General features: G+C 39.1%; 1 pseudogene; it reads left to right on the forward strand.

The window, feature by feature from the left end:
- Positions 1-22762, forward strand: part of LOC122939475 — a 200068-nt pseudogene that overhangs the window by 25181 nt on the left and 152125 nt on the right.

Below are 22762 nucleotides of genomic sequence, written 5' to 3' on the forward strand. Positions count from 1 at the left end.
ATGCATGTTAATCTCGGTGATCCCGCCTTACCAGAGTTCCTTTCTCTAAGTCCTCACACGCCCAGCAGTCATTTTAGGAAAAAATGTGATTCGTTACTACGAAGCGCTAGGGAAATTCACATTCTGTGCGAATTAAATTTTTCCTGAAATTCGGATCGAATTCCACTTCGTCAGCTTTGATTCTCTCCTTACTAGCTATAACCATAGTTATTAGTTTATCACTATAACACCACAATACCACACCGCTATTTATTATTAAACAACGTCTTTATTTCCAATACATATATTAAAAATTACAATACATAATTAATTAATGAATAAAAATGGACACCAATGTGGCAGTAGGCGGCAGAACAGCAGCAATTTGGTCACATAATCAGAGGAGTAAAAAGAATATATGTACATGCAAATCCGCAATACATTCAAATACCTCACACCTCCATCATATAAGCCAATAATCTGAATGGCAGGGGTCTGACCCATGACGATCAGCTGATTGAAGAGAAGGCGGTGCTCCATGCAAGCGCTGCTTCCTGTTCATTACACCGCACTACATCTCGGAAGTGTACATCTTGTAATGATGAGTACTCTCTCCATTCACTTGAAAGGAGCCATTACTTGTAATTACACTGCGCTGTTGCTCCGCAGGAAATTAAGCTTCATAATGAACACGACTCCTCTTCATGCAGCTGATCAGCAAGTGTCCCGATCAGATATTGGATAATGACTAAATCACAGGCAATAAAATGAGATTTCTCATGCATTGGTTCATTATAAAGATAGAGGAACTCTTTGTAACTCATTTTCATATCTATTTACTTGTGCTTCTGTATCTTTCAGCATGTATATTGGACATTGCACAGCCATGACATATCTCTGTTTGTTATCTGTAATATTAACACAGTTGTCATTTTTAAGGTCTTCTTTTCGGTGCTGACTGGCACAGTCTCATTTGGAAATGTGTTTCCATGCATAGAAAGTATCAGCAATGCAAGAGCAGCAGCCTATGAGATATACAGGATCATAAACAAGGTAATAAATGGCAGCACAATGATGTATGGCATAGTATGCATGGTGACAGAGACATGAAATATCTTTTCCATGATCACTATCGGTTCTCAGCTAGTTTGTGCCCAATAAACATTGTACAATAATTAGATACCCAAATCTTGAACTCAAGCATTGCCACTGCATGAAAAAATTCTCACCTACCACAAGTGCATACAGCAGAATTATACGGCATGTACAGAGTGCTCAGTAAACATCCAGTTCAAACCTATAAAAAACATCCCCTTTATTGATACTTGTGGCAGCAGGATCCTAAAAAGATAATGGGGGTCATTCATTATGCACAAATACGCCTATTGTAGGCATATTTCAGGCTCAGATTAAGCACTTTGAATTCAGGTTGAATTTTTTCATACCCAAAATAAAATCTTCTGACCGATATGTTAGAATGAGGCACAAATTGAATTTCAAGAAATTCGCTCACCTCTACTCCTCACTGGTTCTCCTCCTCCCCTGTCATTCTTTCCTCTCTCTGCCATGTATTTATTCTTTTCCACTAGAGAGTTTTTTACTGTCTAAGGAAGGTTCTGAACTTTTACAGAGATCCTGTGAGCAGTAAAAAATAATGTTATTATGCATTACAATGAGACACAGTAAACAGGCCCAAATTTATGAAAGCACTTTCCCCAAATAACCATATATCATATTATTTCATTATTATTAATTTAATTATTTATTGAGCAACAAAAATCAATTGTATGCCTCCATACAGTTTGATACAGACGTAGAAAACATTTGAGAAACTGAATGTTGTTAACCGTTTTGTTTCTTGAATTCATCATACATCCTCAAATCATATGTTAAAATAGCAAACAAATGTTGAAACAAAACCATCAAATATGGCTAATAGTGATGAGCGAGCACGAAAGTGTTTGGGTGTTTGAGTACTTGGTCTGAACACATAGCGATATTCGTGCGCTCAGCCGAGCACCCGAGTATAATGGAAGTCAATGGGAGACAACCAGGCACCCGCTGCTCGGATGAGGGGAAGGTGCCTGGTTCATAGGAAAAGGTCTGAAAGTGATGGAACCACCTCTGAAATCGATCAGGTACAGCAGGGGGACCATGTCTGGATGCATCTTGGACTCCAATGTCGCTGCTGGGAACCATGTTGTATGGCACTTTTACAAACCGACAAAAAAAAAACGCCCAAAACCCCACCCCCCCCAAAAAAAAAAAATTTTAAAGGGAAAATTGTTGGGAAACAATCTTTCCTGTATATTCAATTGTATATACAGTGTAAGCGATACCAAAAATTACAAGGAAGAAGCACTCCGATACAGCCTGTATATCACGGTCCCCAGACGTCTGTTGAGTGTTGTAAGAAGGAGGGGAGATGCCACACAGTGGTTAAAAAAGGCCTTGTCCCAACTTTTTGGGGATTTGTTGACACCATGAAATTCTGATTCAACATATTTTTCCCTTATAATGGTACATTTTCTCAGTTTAAACTTTTGTTCCGTGATTTATGTTCTATTCTGAATAAAATATTAGAAGTTGGCACCTCCACATCATTGCATTCAGTTTTTATTCACGATTTGTATAGTGTCCCAACTTTTTTGGAATCCGGTTTGTAATAATATAGAGCAATTTTGCTAATATAGTGCTATAATCTTCTTTGTCAAATAGTTGTAATTTTTTTCTCATCTGAAGTTCAGATTGGAAAAAAATTACAACTATAAAAAAATTTTTTATAGCACTATATTAGCTAAATTGCTCTGTATTCGTTTTTGCACTATGTGCCCCTTCCTGAAGATACCTGTCCCTGATACTGCTGAATCTAACCCCTGGTAAAAAAAATATAAAAAATGGTGCTGCATTGCTGTCAAACACACACTGTAGTCCTTAAGAGGACTGTTTGGTCTTCCAATAGTTTTTTGGAGTTAAATCTGTGAATTGTATAAAGTAAGGCGGTGGCTCACTCTGGACGGAACTCAGGAACAGGTGCTACTAGCCCAAAATGAGGGACACCCACCCTCTGAAGCAAAATGGATTTAAATAGTTAAAGTGATGGGCGAGCACACTTCATTTGGATCATAGAATAAAATTTAATTAAATCACAATGTTCAAACGTATCGGTCCAATTAAATAAAATGCAATAAAATACAATATTAATAACAATTCAATCATACACGGATGAGGATAATGAAAGGGGCAATTGATTCATATGAACCCAATAGGTCTGGTATGACCAGAGTGCTAGACAGCATTAATGTCTTTTCAAATCCACAGATGTTCCAATAGTTTGGATAACGTTATTCCAGCATCAATATAGATGAATATGTAAAGATGTACAGAACAGTTCAGTCTCTGGTCAACTGTATAACTCAGATTGGTTCAAAAAACACATGTAGAATCGTTGGGTGCAGATCTTATGCACCTATTATTATATGGTGATAAACAGTCCCGTAGCTACTGTACTGATTTGGCTTGTGAGTTAAATAACTCCTTACCTCCCTCGTTGTATGCGGTCGCTTGTGGTCGCTTTCAAGCGTGAGTCGGGCAGCGCGGGATGCTTCCGGCGTCTTACTTCATTCAGCTGCAGCTGGCTTACCCGAAGTCTCACGAGATTTCCAAGCGAGATTACCGTCCTCGAGGGAATACAGTATGCCTTTGGTATCGTCGCAATGAATATCAGAGTCCTGTGATCTAGTTGTATAGCATGGCCATGCTTAAGGTGCTTTTCTCACAGGTCTGCGATCCGGCCCATACGCGTTTCGGGAACACTCTTTCCCTTCATCAGTGGTCACGCCTCACCTGTTGACCTCCTCCTTATATATCCTGGATAGCACCAAGAAATGGACAACTGGATTTCTTATTTCCTGAATTTTCATGCGTTTTAATACATGCGTTTTTTGATGCGGTTTTTTTCTACTTATGCGTTTTTCGGCCCATACATTCAGATTGTCAATCTAAACATAACTATGTAATCAGAATTAATAAAATCGATTGCATATGTAAGTTATAGAATTATTAAGTTCTCTTTGTCTGTGGGATCATTCCCATACCATTCTATATTCCTCTGCTTCGGGTTCTATCCCTTTCATCATAAATGAATAATGATAAAATATTAAGATTAGACCTTTTGTTAAAAATAATAAAATAGAATATCAGATAACTCCGTAATATATTAACAAATTGTCAATATTTTCCATTTTCATTCTTTACTAAGGGTTTCAAGTGAGAAAACTGGACATAGGGATTGCCATTTTTCTAATGATTGATATCATGTGGGGGTCTGTGTAGTAAAGGGCTGGGGGCCCCCGTCCGAGTACAGGACGCGGTGCCGATAAACGGCCAAACAGCGGCCTGCAGTCAGTTCAGGGGCACCCAGCCTACAAAAACCCGAACAATTCCAATTCTGCATTTAGACCCGCTGGTATCATTGTTCCAAATGTTGCAAGTGAGGCAATCTTTTATTTGCCTGTCGACACACCAATACAACTTGAGACACAAACATCACTACCCGGCTCAAACAGTAGAAAATTATCCTTATCACAACACTCAAGAAAGAGAACAGGCAACTTACCCTTTAAGGAATCACAGGAAGCATCACAACCATTACCAACACGAACACACAGAGGGAATAAAAAGACAAGAAGAAGTCACAGGAAGAACAAGACAACACAGGAGACATTAACAACAACACAGAAAGACACAATAATAATAAATTTAAGCACAATTAACCTCACTCACCCACAGATTAGTTTATTGGAGAAGGGTCTGAAATTTGCCCCCACTGAGCAATTGGACAAATTTTCTGTCTACATAGGGATTCAGAAATATATAAGAAACTTATGTTTAAAGAAACATTTTATAAAAAACCCAATAATAAGTACTGACACTATAGGGCAACTAGATAAACCTCTATTGAAAAAGAAATCCACTCTATTTCCGAGGAATGAAATCAGTGTGGAAATGTCTACCTTTTATAAAAATGTAGAAACAGATGTACGTAAGATTAAAATAGGATCTTCAAGTCGAAAAAATCTGACTAAACGGGAATGCCATGCCATTAAAGAATTTCAAAAAAATGAAGCTATCACTATACGCCCCGCTGATAAAGGGGGCGCGGTAGTCATATTGAATACGATAGATTACAATGAGGAATGCCTCCGACAACTAAATGATACAGAGACTTATATGAGGCTCAAAAAAGACCCGCTGGTAGAATTTGATCTAGAACTAAAAGGATTGTGCAAGAAAGGTTTAGAATTATCATTAATCTCTAATCAAGAATATGACTTTATTTTGGGGACACAAGGGAGACTACCAGTCTTCTATTGTCTCCCCAAAATCCATAAATCCCTGGAGAAACCACCAGGGAGACCAATAGTTTCGGGCATAGAATCATTATCCTCTAATTTATCAAAATATATAGACATATTGATACAACCAGTTGTGAAAAAGACTAGCTCTTACATCAAAGATACTACCCATATTATACAAACTCTAGAGGAACTAACAGCGGAACCGGACTGGATTATGGGTACACTTGATGTACAGTCATTATATACTATAATTGACCACCAACAAGGTACATCAGCAATTAAACAACAACTTAAGAAAGACGAGACATTAGATGAGGCACATATTAATTTTATTATAGATGGAATCAATTATATTCTAACCCATAACTACTTTTATTTCGAGGGGAACTTCTACCTACAAAAACGCGGTACCGCCATGGGGACCAGATTCGCCCCGAGTTATGCCAATTTATTTTTGGCAGAATGGGAGGCAAACTACATTCAGCCCAAACTAGGGGCGGATCTGGCCCTATGGCGTAGGTATATAGATGATATCATTTTCATCTGGAAACGCAGTAAAGAAGAACTTGAAATATTCTTGCATGATATCAATCAGAATCAATTAAATTTGAAGTTCACCTCGAATGTCACAGAAATAACTGAATTTTTAGATTTAAAGATCAAACAGGTGGGCAACAAATATATATGTAATACATTTTCCAAGTCTATATCTAAAAATAGCTTCATACAGTATTCTAGCTGTCACCTTCCCAACTGGTTGGTAAATGTCCCGTTCGGTCAGTTTCGAAGGATTAGGAGAAACTGTACTTATGATGAAGATTTTGAGATAGAAGCATTAAAAATGAAGAACGAATTTTTGGATAAACACTACCCTGAAAAAATTTTGGATATAGCATTGGAGAAGACAAAGAATTTAGATAGACAAACATTCTTCTCAAAGAAAGATAAAGAGATAGAAACCAAAATAGATAATACAACATTAAATACTAGAATCATTCTTCCTTTTAATAATAAACACAAGGAAATGCGAAAAATCATTCAAACACATTGGCATCATATTCAGGGAGATAGAGTGATAGGTCATCTCTTGCCAAATATACCGTCTTTGACATTTACTAGAGCCCCAAATCTAGGTTTAAAGATAGCCCCCTCTGTAAAATCAAAGAAAAAAGAAAATACAATTATGGGGACCTGGATGAAGCTTACAGGCTTTTTCAAATGTGGCAAGTGTATGGCCTGTAAAATTAATCCTACACCCAAGAAAATAACCACAATCTCCTCAACCCAAAATACACATAAATGGGAAATAAAAGATTGCCTCACTTGCAACACTACCGGTGTCATCTACCTGATCCAGTGTCCCTGTAAGAAACAATATATAGGAAGAACCAAACGTCCCATGAAAACGAGATTGGCAGAACATGTAGCCAACATAAGAAAGGGGTATGACAAACATTGTCTATCGAGACACTTTAGGGACGTACATAATAAAGACCCCTCCAAATTAATCTTCATGGCACTGGAAAAGGTAGAGAGACATTGGCGAGGAGGCAACTATATCAAACAAATGTCGAAACTAGAATCGAGACGCATATATGAATTTGGAACAATGATACCAGCGGGTCTAAATGCAGAATTGGAATTGTTCGGGTTTTTGTAGGCTGGGTGCCCCTGAACTGACTGCAGGCCGCTGTTTGGCCGTTTATCGGCACCGTGTCCTGTACTCGGACGGGGGCCCCCAGCCCTTTACTACACAGACCCCCACATGATATCAATCATTAGAAAAATGGCAATCCCTATGTCCAGTTTTCTCACTTGAAACCCTTAGTAAAGAATGAAAATGGAAAATATTGACAATTTGTTAATATATTACGGAGTTATCTGATATTCTATTTTATTATTTTTAACAAAAGGTCTAATCTTAATATTTTATCATTATTCATTTATGATGAAAGGGATAGAACCCGAAGCAGAGGAATATAGAATGGTATGGGAATGATCCCACAGACAAAGAGAACTTAATAATTCTATAACTTACATATGCAATCGATTTTATTAATTCTGATTACATAGTTATGTTTAGATTGACAATCTGAATGTATGGGCCGAAAAACGCATAAGTAGAAAAAAACCGCATCAAAAAACGCATGTATTAAAACGCATGAAAATTCAGGAAATAAGAAATCCAGTTGTCCATTTCTTGGTGCTATCCAGGATATATAAGGAGGAGGTCAACAGGTGAGGCGTGACCACTGATGAAGGGAAAGAGTGTTCCCGAAACGCGTATGGGCCGGATCGCACACCTGTAAGAAAAGCACCTTAAGCATGGCCATGCTATACAACTAGATCACAGGACTCTGATATTCATTGCGACGATACCAAAGGCATACTGTATTCCCTCGAGGACGGTAATCTCGCTTGGAAATCTCGTGAGACTTCGGGTAAGCCAGCTGCAGCTGAATGAAGTAAGACGCCGGAAGCATCCCGCGCTGCCCGACTCACGCTTGAAAGCGACCACAAGCGACCGCATACAACGAGGGAGGTAAGGAGTTATTTAACTCACAAGCCAAATCAGTACAGTAGCTACAGGACTGTTTATCACCATATAATAATAGGTGCATAAGATCTGCACCCAACGATTCTACATGTGTTTTTTGAACCAATCTGAGTTATACAGTTGACCAGAGACTGAAGTGTTCTGTACATCTTTACATATTCATCTATATTGATGCTGGAATAACGTTATCCAAACTATTGGAACATCTGTGGATTTGAAAAGACATTAATGCTGTCTAGCACTCTGGTCATACCAGACCTATTGGGTTCATATGAATCAATTGCCCCTTTCATTATCCTCATCCGTGTATGATTGAATTGTTATTAATATTGTATTTTATTGCATTTTATTTAATTGGACCGATACGTTTGAACATTGTGATTTAATTACATTTTATTCTATGATCCAAATGAAGTGTGCTCGCCCATCACTTTAACTATTTAAATCTGTGAATTACCAGCAAAACGCTATCTGTCCCTGCCTACTGTCTGCTCTATCTGACGCTGAATAATCCGAGCGTGGGACATCGGCTCCTATATAAACTAGTATCAGTGTAAGGCTAATAGCTAACATGGCTATGGCATTACATTAAAGGGAATTACTTACCTGAATGTTGATTGACTGCTTAGGAGGCGCCAAATGTGCGGGAGAAGACTCGAGCAATGCGACGAGCACACGTAGTATTCTGCCGAATACCGCCACGTGCCGAGCATAACGATGCTCGAACCGGTATTCAGCCAAGCATGCTCGCTCATCAGTAATAGCTAACCTTTGAATGCATTGTTTTCTATAACCAGTGGTAGGCAAGGCACATAATTAGTTCATGTACAGAATGTGTAATGTAAAAGGCATATTAGACTGTGAAATCTAGGGTTTGGAGAAAAGATAAAATAGAATTTCATGGAGCTGAAAACATCTCATTGCCACCCATATAATAGCATGAAGAAGGTGAAGGACTGTGAACACAGCTGTATTTATAGCACAGACTCTTCAAGCCAGGTTTTGTGGAAGCTCCACTACTCCATATCTAGAACGTTTCAGTGTCTTATGGTGATTTTCATGCAGGATAACTGGGAAATAAAGACAGATATAATGAGTTTAAATTTAGCTAAGGAAAGTATATTGATTAATTAAATGTAGGACTAGGACACAACAGAATCAGTAGGTTAAAATGAGGATCTTGGATTGGAATCTTTATCTGTTAGACAACCAATTAATGATAGGAATTGATGGGAGTAGCAACTAGGGATGAGCGAATTGACTTTGGATTAAACATTCAAAGTTGATTCACATAAAACTTTGTTCTAATACTGTATGGAGCAGGAGCTATTGCTTCGTGAACTCTCGCGAGACTTCGGGTAATAACTTCATAAACTATTTTGTACTGTAAAAAAAAATCCCGAACTCGGGTTCAGTTCCAAGGTACCACTTGGAACCGAACCCGAGTTCGGGAAATGTTTTTTTACAGTAAAAATGTATTTATGAAGTTATCATCCAAAGTCTCGCGAGAGTTCACAAAGCAATAACTTCGGCTCATCGGAGCCTATACATTCTAATACTGCACGGAGCTCCTGCTCTGTACAGTATTAGAACAAAGTTTTATGTGAATCAACTTTGGATGTGTTATCCGAAGTCAATTCGCTCATCCCTAGTTGCCACTCCCATCAATTCCTTGGTTGTCCAGCAAGATTCCAGTTCAAGATCTTCATTTGAACCTACCAATTATAGATAATAGATATGTTATAGGTTATACGTTATAGGTTATAGATATGCATAGTGGCTCACCTGTTCGCTAACTAAACTATGGTGCACTGTTAACAAAAGGAATAGATAAATAAATTTATGTAACAGGCACTCAATATCCAAAGATTGTATCAAGAACCAATGTTTATTAAAAAATAAACACATATATTAAAAACAAAAAAATTCGAATAAATAATCCCACTTAATATCAGTGTGACGGTCACAATTAAGAAATAAGACTTTTATATAAATTGGATGCCGCACGATCCCTATTATAACTAATGTGAAACAAGGTCTTCTTCACACAAAAACTGTAGATGCTGGATTCCCTGTCCACCCCAGAGTATAGGATGTAAACTCAATAGTTATATTAGCCGTTAGCATAGAGATGCACGAGCTGAACAGCAGTTCGGCCGATCATGCCCGCTCAACACTAGTGATTACCACAGTCATTTGATGCTGTGGGTTCCTGCCCTCCCCAGCTAACATAACTATTGAGTTTACATCCTATACTCTGGGGTGGACAGGGAATCCAGCATCTACAGTTTTATTTATTTTTTTGTGTGAAGAGGACCTTGTTTCACATTAGTTATAATAGGGATTGTGCGGCATCCAATTTATATAAAAGTCTTTTTTCTTTATTGTGACCGTCACACTGATATTAACTGGGATTATTTATTAGAATTTCTGTTTTTAATATATGTGTTTATTTTTAATAAACATTTGTTCTTGATACAATCTTTGGTGATTGAGTGCCTGTTATATCAATTTATTTATCTAATTTATGAAGTTATTATGCAAAGTCTCGCTAGACATCGCTAAGCAATAGCTTCAGCTCATCAGGGCCAATACATTCTAATACTGTATGGAGCTCCTTCTCCGTACAGTATTAGAACAAAGTTTTATGCAAATCAACTTCAGATGTTTCATCTGAAATTGATTTGCTCATCCCTAGTGGCAACATTAGAACAAGGAATGGAAGTGGAGAAGATGGCGAGTCATACAGCAGAGTTTACAATAGATTAGATACCTGTTTTCTAGTTAGACCACCAGTGAGGGTACTGCTGTACTCTAGCCAGAAGGTTATAATAGTCAGGAAGAATGTGTAGTAGCAATTTGTCTGCTGTTTAAGGATGATATATACATATATTTTTTTTTAGCCTCGCCACATTGATAGTGGATCTATTGAAGGATACAAGCCAGACAAGTTGGTGGGAAATATTGAATTTAAAAATATACATTTTGCTTATCCTAGCCGCCCAGATGTACAGGTATGTTTTCTATGGTTTTAAGTTATTATAAAGTCATTCAGATGTTATTACATATTTATGTACATTGATATTTTTAGGTTCTAAAGGGTCTAAACCTGAAAGTACCGGCTGGTAAGACTATAGCCCTGGTTGGCATGAGTGGCTGCGGGAAGAGCACAACCATACAGTTGCTACAGAGGTTTTACGATACCTATGATACCACAGAAGGGGAGGTAGGAATTTATTTTCTAATGGAACATAGATTTTTTTTTCTTTCTCGTAATGTAAAATATAAATGAATGCTAAACACATTCTCTCCAACAGAACCTTAAAGAGTTTTTTCCATCTTAACAGTTGTAGCATATCTCTAGAATATGCCACAAATGTCCAATAGGTGTGGGTTTCACCTCTGCGACCCTCTTCTATTTCCAGCCATGCATGTGCAGCCACCCTTCATTCAGCGTTATGAGAGTTCCCAAAATATTCCAACAATGGTTCTGCTATTTCCAACAATCACATAACAATGAATGGAGTGGGGGCTGCACTTACGGCTTTCTCTCCAGTCACTGCTATGGGACTTGCCAAAATAGGTCAGCCCGCTTGTGACGAACTGCGACCGCCGCGGCCACAATACGTCACGAAACCGTCACAGCGCCCCTAGTGGTCAATCCGCAAACAGGCCTCCCGGCCACTTTCAGCACACCGACAGTCTAACTTGAGTCCGTACAGTCGATAGGCTGAAAGCGCAGGGATTGGACCGCCGATTGACCGCCAGTAAGCGCGTGAGCGACCAGACCGGAACTACACACAGGGTAGTTTAACTGCCACCACCTCACAATTTATGGGAGCGAGGAACCCACTATCTAGATAACACAACCGATTAGCTTTCTCTTCGGAGAGGCTAGGGTAAGTTTTTGCAGTGTTTGAAAACAGGCATATGGCTAGAGAAATGACTTGGAGGTCATTTATTATATATCTATATACAATACAAATTATCACGATGCACAGTAATTATTAACACAATAATCAAGGAAAGTATAGTCCAATAAACAAAAGGGAGAAAAGAAAAAAAATACTTAGTTTCCGCAGAAAAGATGTCTGTTGGTGAAATAGTCCGTTGCAGGGGTAAAGTCCAAGAAGCCTTTGTCCAGTGTAATATGCCTACAGCCCACAGGTTCTCTGGCTGAGGCCCTCTTCAGGTGTTGTTAAAAGTGGAGAACTCCTTTAGCAGATTCTAGGTCTTTGTTATAAAGGGTCCCTGAATCAAGGTGGGGAATTGAGAGTCCGCCTGCTGGGCAGGCTGTATTCCTGAGGTGAATGTCAGTTCTGAAATATGGCATGTGCCATATCGTGGGATGTCTCCGCTGTACACAAGTAACAAGCACATATTCACATTCCCCACAAAATATGGAGTTCAGGGATACCAAATATTACTATTATAACTGGTTCTATGATGGGGTAACACCATAACTTTACCTGGGCACATCTTAGAGTTATGTTTGTCCTATGTAAACGTCCAGTGAATTCTGAGTGACACGATGATGTAATTTTTACGTCCGTAAGATGCATGGTCTCTCTTAAAAAGGTAAAAATCATATCTCAGATTCATGTGTCAATCTGGGAACCTTGGTGCCGGCCTGTCTGAATCAAGTTATCTTACAGACCCTTATGGCAGCGACACCAATCGGCTCCCCCCAGGTGCAGTCTTCACACCTAGCTGTGATATCTCTTCAGAAAGGGAAGTTCTTTTGTCAACCTGAGGAAGCCAGCTGTAATTGCGTTATCTGCTGGGCATCTATTGACTGACTTGAACAAAAGGACTATGTTGTTCTCTGGGTACAACAGAAGGACAGAAGGAGACGCTCTGAATAATCAAATTGTAGGTTCTGGGGCCTAGGGAAATAATTACTGTGTAATAGACCTACTGATCAATAAGGCAGAGTAATATTGATAATATTGGGAGGACAGTTCAATATTCTCGCGGATCATCCGTGACACCGCTCACTCAGCTATTTTTTGTAAGTCTCAAAAAGTGAAACAAGGGGCTTTGTGTATGGACTGTGTGCTCTCCTCCACTTTTAGGCACCATTCTGAAGAAAGAAATGGTCCCAGAGGTAGGACACATACCTATGTTTAGATGAGAGAACCCCTTTAAGTTTCAGAAGAGAACACAGTGCCCCAGTGCTCAGCCAGCACAAGTTGCACTGTACACGTCTTTCCAGTGCATGGACACCGCAGGTGGTTTTTCCACCAGAAAATTCTATTCAGTTTTATTTTCATTATACCAATACAAAGATGTACAGTTTAATGAAACACTATCAGGCTGCTTCTCCTGTACAGTAATAGAGAATAAGTGTACAGCATTGTATAGCTCTGTACCAGTCTGTGTTGTGTATCGATGTTCCAGTTAGCATTGCTGTGTGACCAATTTAACACCTCAAAGAAAGTAAATATTTCTGACTCTGGTGGCTCTACCATTCCAGTACCGCTTTCCAGAAGTAGGAGGATGAAACAAAAATTGACTGGGGTGTGTGCAGACACCAGAAATATTATGAGCTTTCCTCAAACATCTTTTATTATAAATATCCGGTATTGATGGTAGGGTAACCTATAATAGTTTTTTCACCTGCACTGTGAATGTTTACATGGTGTGTTCAATAAAAAAATGGTAACATTTAATTATTTGTGTGTTATTAGTTTAAGCAGACTGTGATTGTCTATTATTGTGACTTAGCTAAAGATCAGATCACATTTTATGACCAATTTGTGCAGAAATCCATATCATTCCAAAGGGTTCATATACTTTTTCTTGCAACTGTATATATATATATATATATATATATATACATAACACAGAAAAAACTGCGGCACTCCTTGAAGTAGAAAAATGTGCAATTTATTCACACATGTCAGCAGAACACATTCTGCTGACATGTGTGAATAAATTGCACATTTTTCTACTTCAAGGAGTGCCGCAGTTTTTTCTGTGTTATATTGCTGGTCCTGGATCGAGGGATCACTGCGGGCACCGCTACAGCTTCAGCTGCATATTAAGGAGTGCTGCCTGACCTTTTGTTATGGATATATATATACATATATATGAACAAAAGAGTAACAATGTTTTGAACTTTCAGGCTCCATATCTCACCATTCAGTACAACTTTGAACGTGAGACTGCCATCATTTTATAGACAATCATCTTGGCTATCTCATACATAAATTGGACTTGCATCTATTTAACATATGATTAGTTATGCATATAGAGAAATTGAAGGAACCATCAAGTACGGTGGAGGAAGGCTGATGATATGGGGTGGTTTCACAGCCAAAGGCGTTGGATACTTGACCAGGATCTATGGTGGTCTCAATGTTGAGCTATATGCAAGTATCCTACAAGACAAGTTACTTCGTACACTTGAGTACTATGGGTATGAATAGGACAACATAGTGTTCCAGCAGGACAACGACCCGAAGCATACTTTGACAATGAAGTGGAAGTGCTGGATTGGCCCCCACATTCCCCAGACCTCAACCCAATCGAACACTTGTGAGCAGAGTTGAAGAAAAAGCTGTTTTCATACCCAAGTGAGTTCACCAGTATGCACCAACATTGGAAATGCGTAGAAGAGACCTGGGAACAGATTTTGGTTGAGATATGCTTGAATCTGATCGAGAGCATGCCCAGAAGGATTCAGGCAGTGTTGAAAGCCCAAGGTGCATTTACAAAATACTAACAAAATAATAAAAAATTAAATTTAGAATTTTAGGAGCAAAATAGTAACAATGCAGTTACATGACAATAATCTGCATAACTAATCATATGCTAAAGAGTTGGAAGTCCAATTTATGTGTGAGCTAGCCAAGATGATTGTCTATAAAATGATGGTAGTCTCACGTTAGAAGCTGTAGTTGATGGTGAGATATGGAGCCTGAAAGTCAAAAGTTCAAAACATTGTTACCTGATTGCTTGTCAGTGTATATATATATATATATATATATATATATATTTATATATTATATACGCAGTTGGAGAAATATGAATTTTGATACTTCCATTTTATTCTCAATGTTTAGATTACGCTGGATGGACATGATATACGCTCCCTCAATGTCAAGTGGCTAAGAAATAATATTGGTCTGGTAGGTCAGGAACCTGTCCTGTTCGCAACAACCATAAAAGAAAACATTTGCTTCGGTAGAGATGGAGTAACTGATACAGAGATTGAGCAAGCAGCCAAAGAAGCCAATGCCTACGACTTCATATCTAAACTCCCAGAAGTAATTATGAATGTTATTAATGCCTTGTTTGTGCAGTTTTTGTTCACTATAGGTTCTGAATGGTGTTTTGTTTCCAGATTATTAAAAAGTCACTCAGATATTTTATAAATGAAATCTGCAGAGAATGCTTCACTGCTCTTCACTTTGATGAGAGCAGATTATAAGAACAACTGTTGGGATTGTCAGAATTTGAGTAATTTCTACACCATTTAATTCCTATGCAGTGTGGCTTGGGCCTGCTCATTTTCCTGGTCAAAAATGGTGTCTTAGCCATTCTCTTTCTCTTACCAGTGGGGTTATCTGAGACCAGAACATCCGTTCATACTTTTATGACTTGCCTAATAGTAATATTATATGATGAATTAAGTGATTAAAAAGTAAAAAAAAACTAATGAAGTATTAAACACACCTTCATGAGATGTAAAGCTTCAGAAATAGATGAGTATTTTAAAAAAGCACTCCCTGATTTTTTTCCTTTGGGTATTCCTGTTTTTTGCAGCAATTCAACACAATGGTAGGTGAGAGAGGAGGTCAGCTAAGCGGAGGTCAGAAACAGAGAATAGCAATTGCACGAGCTCTTGTACGAGATCCAAAAATATTGCTCCTAGATGAGGCCACATCAGCGCTGGACACCCAGAGTGAATCTATAGTGCAAGCTGCCCTGGATAAGGTGACATATTTAACTCACTTTGCAATGTGTAATATTGTACATTATACAGTGTTTTTACTTAGATTTTGTAAATATTTTGTTACTTTAAGGCTAGAGCTGGTCGGACCACCATTGTGATAGCGCATCGATTGTCTACTATCAGGACAGCTGATACCATTGCTGTTTTCCATGGTGGGGTTGTAGTGGAACAAGGAACACACAGTGAGCTAATGGAAAAAGAAGGGGTCTACCATTCCCTTGTCATGCTTCAGGTAATGTATTTTTCACTGTATTGCATCTACAGAAAATGTCACATAAACAGGGCAACAAAAAAGTAAAAAATAGTTTTAAAATAATAAAAACATGAAAAAAAAAAATTCAAATCCCTCACTTAATATTTCTGGTATGCCAAGTAGCACTCCTATAATATTTTTGTCCCTTTAAAGGGCCTCTGTCACCCTACTAAACTCATAATATTTTTTTTTTTTTGTGTACTTATAATCCCTATTCTGCGATATTGCTATACATTATGTTATTAATAATTTTCGTTCAGTAGATTTGGCAAAAAAACGTACTTTTAAGATATGCTAATTACCTGTCTACCAGCAAGTAGGGCGTCTACTTGCTGGTAGCAGCCGCAGAAAACTGCCCCCTCCTCCTGTTGATTGACAGGGCCAGCCGTGATCTCCTCCTCCGGCTGGCCCTGTCAGAATTTCAAAAATCGCGCGCCTGTGTTGATTCGGCGCAGGCGCTCTGAGATAAGGAGGCTCGCCTCCTCAGCACTCCCTCAGTGCGTCTGCGCCGATGATGTCTTCTCTTTCGGTGATGTCATCGGTGCAGGCGCACTGAGGGAGTGCTGAGAAGGCGAGCCTCCTTATTTCAGAGCGCCTGCACCAAATCAACACAGGCGCGCAATTTTTGAAATGCTGACAGGGCCAGCCGGAGGAGGAGATCGCGGCTTTCTATAGTAATAGTCACTGGCAGAGTGAATCACAGTTTTTTCATGTTGTGATTGCTTTCTATAAAATTTTATTACTAGCTCCCTGAATCAATAACAAATGCATTGACACATTTTCTAGAACCAAGCAAAAGACAGTGATACAGAGAATCAAAGTACAGACAATTCATATAAATATGAAAATTCTGGACTGTATGACATGGGTGAAAAACAAGACAAAGAAGACAAATGGCCGACTTTACAAGATGTTGAGAACATGCTGGAGCCCATTAAAAATGGACGATTACGAAAAGGTTCAACTAGAAAGGAAAATAAAGAGGAGCTTATTGAAATGAAACCCAGGAACACAAATACTGGAATTCTAGATGAGGTAGGATTGAAGAAGACAATACTTAAAAGAAAGCTCTGAATATTATTAAAAGAGTGTATTACTTGGAAACAAATACATCACTAGTAAATAATGCCAAATATATCAAAATTACAGACTCTACATGATACATTTGACAAGACTCATGACACACTGTGTCATGTACACTAGCATTTATTGGCGCCCACAATATGGTGCAATTAATAGTAATAACTTTGGTGCAACCATCATGAGCTGTTTAGACGTGCCACATGGATGCGCCTTTTTTATCAAATCTGCTACTGTATAGGAAATATGTCCTCCTGTACAATTTTTGTTTCTAAAGGGCTGTCCACATGGCCCGTTGTAGCAAGCAAAGCATTCCTTCTTGACAATTGCCTGCTGGTCAGTGAAGGAGAAAGCTGCATTTACCTGTAGCAATCTCCTCCACATTATAGGGAGGGTGAATAGCACTCATCCCCATACACAATCATTGTTTGCTGGCAGTGCTGTTTAGACTGCATGATCTGCTGCTAGCAAATGATGACTTAGGTACGAATGTTCCTATTACCTGATGAACGAGTGTTTCGCTTGTTCATCTAGTAATAGGCGCTACCTATACAAAGGTGCAATCTACGAGGCGCGCACCCCCTGCGGTGAAACAACAAGGGAACTGGACCCCTTTTAGTGATATGAATGGTACCCAGGGTAGGAATGCTAGAGTGGTGCAGGGTGGCATAATGTCCCTTAATGGTGTTGCACTTGTCACGGTGCTCCTACATGGATACGCTGGAACTCCAGGCGTGACCCTACAAAACTGCAGAAAAGTCCAGACCTTATGATGAAGTTGATAACAGCTGTTCTTTGCAAAAACTCTTCTCCAAACAGTTTACAGGCTTTGTCTTGGCTTCCAGCAGGCTTTGGCATTAACTTTGGCAGGCAATTAAACTCTACACGGCTACATCAATTGCTCTCTTTGGCTCTGCTGTGCTAACAGGCTGGCTGTGGAATTTAGCTTCTTTGGGTGCTGCAACTTCTGACTTGGTAATCTGTCTAACTTTATACAGGGAACCTTCTACTCCTGGCTTCTGAGGCTTCGGGCTTTGGCCTCTGTGTCCAGCAGAGCTGAAGGTGCTCTTGCTGGCTTAGGCAAGGCTCATCCAGGAGGGACAAGCACCTGCTGCACACCCTCCCTTGGCAGGGGGCAATCTAGACTGACTCTCACTAACTAAACTCTTCCCTCTATTGGAGAGAGCTTGAATGGAAATAATGGTTCTATCCTAGGTAAAATAGATCTGCCAATTATGCCACCATCTGCTGGTGAATCAGGCACATTACACTTGAACAGTTTCAAATCAGTAATATGAATACATATTTTGCAGGATCTGGAAATTACTACATTGAATGACATGTGGTATTAGCCTATAGGAGGCAGTAGCAAGGCGCAAAGGTGGTAATGCCACTCTGGGGCATTACACAGGCAGATTATCAAAGGCTCATTAGCCATAACTTGTTTAAATATTGGGCAGTGTAAAGGGCTTTTACACAGACATACATTTTTGGGAAGCTTTCTGATGCCTTTCATTAGATAAATCTGATCTCTTTACTGTTAGAACTTTTATATGTAAGTTTGCATCTAGTGGTAATAAAGTATATTGCCTGCTATAGTGTCATTTTCCAGATCATAACACATCTTATTAATGATAAGAAAAATGATTATAGTTAGAATTAGAATGCTAAATTATCATTACTGTTACCAGCAATAGTATTAGTAGAAGTAATAATAATAATAATAATAATATTCATGCTGTTCAGCACACCTTTCACTGCTGTCTTCATCTACTGTTTCCTGCAGGAGGGTCAGAGGCGTTCTGTTACTCCTCTACGAAGAATTCTACAGTTAAACAAACCAGAGTGGATATTCATTGTGACTGGAATGCTAGCTGCTGCAGTAACAGGGTCCATACCTCCGTTATTTGCAGCCGATTTTTCAAACATTATTGCTGTAGGTATCTAATCTCCATGTTCCTTAAAACTGGTGGAACTCATTATACTTCCCTATTTGTTCTGTCATTTACTTAATGGTTAACACTGTGATATTAGATACAGACTGTATATGTATTTCAAAGTGTTCTGTACTTGTTGTTGTTTTGCTCTATACTCCTAGCTGCTTTTCTAATAATGTACTGACATTATTAACACCAAAGGTAAGACGAGCGAAGTTCTTAAAAATTCAATTTGACTGCTTCGCCAAACTTTACAAAAAAAATTAGCTTTGTGACGAATTACTTCTTCACAAAGTAGCTGGGGCAATGACAGGGAATTAGTGGTTTCTCATTAAAAAAACGAAAACAAAAAAAATTCTATTGTACTTACCTCATCCATTTGAGCACGAAGAGGCTGCCGTGGCCATCTTGCTTGAGGTTCTAGCACAAATGGTTGAGGTAAGTATGTTTTTTTTTTTAACTCCATTTCAGGGAAAATTGATGCATTATCACGAAGCACAAGGAAATTCGGCTTCGCAGTAAATCAAAATTTTCCTGAAATTCGGATCAAAGTCCACTCCGTTAACTTTGATTAACTCAACACTAACCAAGGGGCTTATTTAGTAACTGATATATGCCGTATATAACATATCAGTTGGCATTTTGGGACAAAATCTTTGACTTTTCCCGACTCGCGACACTTTTTCGACAGGCTGAGAAAAGGGGTGAGACGCGGGCGAGGAGGAGGGCAGGCCAGCAGTCCCTCTCATTCATCCCTTTCTAAGACAGTTTTTGGCAAAGAAATGGCTTAAATGTATGCCAGTAAGGTATAGATTCAAGTCTGTTGTATGGGCTGCGGCTCCGCATAACTTTCCAGTCTTAATAAATTAGCCTGAAAACAGCATCCCGTTTTTCTCAGGTTCGATCTGCTGCAATTAGTTATTCCCACCATCAATTTTAGATTACAACAACCTTCTGCAGAAAATATCCAATATGGCAGATTCCATTTCCAGATATTAAATGAACAATGAATTAAACTAACAAATATAAGGACACTAGGGTGAATGAAAAAAAATCTTTATTAGGTATTAAATATACTAAAACCTTGGGGTATATGACCCACAGTCAACTTCGAAAATCAGGCTACAAGAGGTTCTGATAATTCGGGTGGTATATAGATGTAGTCCAACCTCACTATAGCGATAATGTAGCAGATTGGGTACAAGTGGTTGTGAATTAATGTGATACACTCAAAATCACATACAGTGATCCCTGAAGATACAATGGCCTCAGGATACAATATTTTAAAAATACAATGGTCTTTTCTGACCCATCATAAGTTGAAACTAGACTCAATATACAATGCCTCAGACTCAGATCCAATCGATCAAGGCCACTTCTCTGGTAAAATATCTTTATTAAGCCTCATGCAGACATCCGTTGAACACGGTCCGTGAGATACAGGACTGGCATCCTGCCTAGTGCAGGAGCGCACAGCATCATTGGTTGCTATGACGCTGTGCGCTTTGTGCCGCTGCTGCATTACAGTAATACACTTGTATGATCTATACGAGTGTATTAATTTACAGCAGAAGTGGCACGAAGCGCACGGCGTCATAGCAACCAATGACATCGTGCGCTCCTGCAGGATGCCAGTCTGGTATCTCACGGACCATGTTCCACGGACGTCTGCATGAGGCTTTAGTTGCTAGCTAGCAGCTATTTCTGACTGTTATATGTAAGGACTTGTTTTATCTGTCTTAGTTATCAGTCTATTTTTCCTAAATCTTCATTTTCTCTTTTCTTGGATGACATTTTGGGGCTTTGGAGCCAATTACTCAACTTACAATGGTTTCAACATACAATAGTCACCCTGGAAGCAATTCATATTGTAACTTGAGGGACCACTCTATGGTTATATAAAACCTCTTTAATTATGACATCAGAGTGCAGGCATGAGCCAAACGTATGCAATCTAGATGGAATTATCAGCCCAGGTCAAGAGATAGTTTAGACATAGATCTGTAGTCAATAACGAGTCTCTAATTCACTGCATTAGAGTCGTCGACTATATGAATAGTGTGGCATTCATGGTCACCTACTATTAATGAGTGCCCCCTCACCCTATATGAGCTGGAAATAAAGCTCACAGAGAGGTGGCCAAGTAGTCAACTACATGTGTTGTATGGCATATGTAGAAGCCAGCCAACATCAAGTGCCCCATTTATATAGGTGCACTAAAAAAATCTCTCAGATAGGCAGCTCAATGCATTTCACCACGGGTGGAACCCCGCAGATCATCAGGAGCAAGCAAGAGCTATGAGGTAATAGATACAACTAAAGCCTCATGCAGACGTCTGTGGAACACGGTCAGTGAGATACCGAACTGGCATCCTACTTAGTGCAGGAGCGCAATGCCTCATTGGCTGCTAGGACGCCATGCGCATTGTGCCGCCTCTGCTTTACAGTAATACACTCGTATAGATACTGTGTATTATGCGGAAGTGGCACAAAGTGCACGGCTTCATAGCAATAGCAACTTTTGCAAATGTGGCAAAAAGTACGTGGGGAAAACCAAACATGAATTTAAGAGGAGAACATATTTTGGATATCAGAAAGGCGAATGATATACCAATAGCTCGCCATGTGATGGACTGCCATGATGGAAGGACTGTTTCTGTTAGCTTCCAGGGGGATTGAGCATGTAAGAAGGTTCCCAAGGGGAGGTGACACGGATTTGATTTGATTTTATTATGCAAAGAGGCACAGTGGATTTTCAGGTTAAAAACTATTGTTGAGCGCAAATATTCAAAAAGCTATATATTTTTTGCGAATATCGGCACTTCGAGAATTCGCAATATTTAGAATATAGGGCTATATGTTCGTAATGACTAATATATAATTTTTCTTTTTTTTAACACAGTACATTTCAGGTAATCATCCCTCCCTTCTTCTAGCTTGTGGGACAATGAGAATGCTTTGTCACAGCTTAGCAACATCCCTAGCAACCAATAGTAAAGTTGCCTACCCCTTGCCGATATTTAGCTTGCATTGCGCAAATAATACATTGCCAATTTTCGCAATCAAGAATATAATCTCTAATTCGCGAATTCACGAATATATGAAGAATATTCTACAAAATATTCGCAAAATATTGCAAATTCGAATATTGCCCCTGTTGCTCATCACTACTGAACACAGTCAAAACTATGGGCCTCAATGATGTTATTTCATATGCTCCCTTTATTTGAGGCTATTTTCAATCTTGTACTTCTGATGCGCTACTTGAGTTACAGAGACACAGTGACCCATTCCTGCTGAGCCCTGGTCCAGTTAATTGTTTCAGGTAGCGTATATTGTTCCTCCCACATATGGAACGTTTTATATCTTTTTTTACATCCCTCCTCCCATGGTTACTGTTTGTATCCATCGGTGTGGTACACAACTCAACTCACTACATGCGCATATATTTTACTTCCTGTCCTTATGCATCAATATAGCTATCATTGTTGACATTGTATGTGTTCTGCATACAACGTATAACATGCTGGCTTACTATTTATTTTATTGTCTCATTATTGTTATCATTATCCATGCGCTGTTTGCGCTTCCCCAGTGTGTACACTCGCTACTTTGTGACTTGTCACTTGTCCTGGA

This window comes from Bufo gargarizans, chromosome 5 (assembly GCF_014858855.1).
Source record: "Bufo gargarizans isolate SCDJY-AF-19 chromosome 5, ASM1485885v1, whole genome shotgun sequence".
Taxonomy (NCBI): Eukaryota; Metazoa; Chordata; class Amphibia; order Anura; family Bufonidae; genus Bufo; species Bufo gargarizans.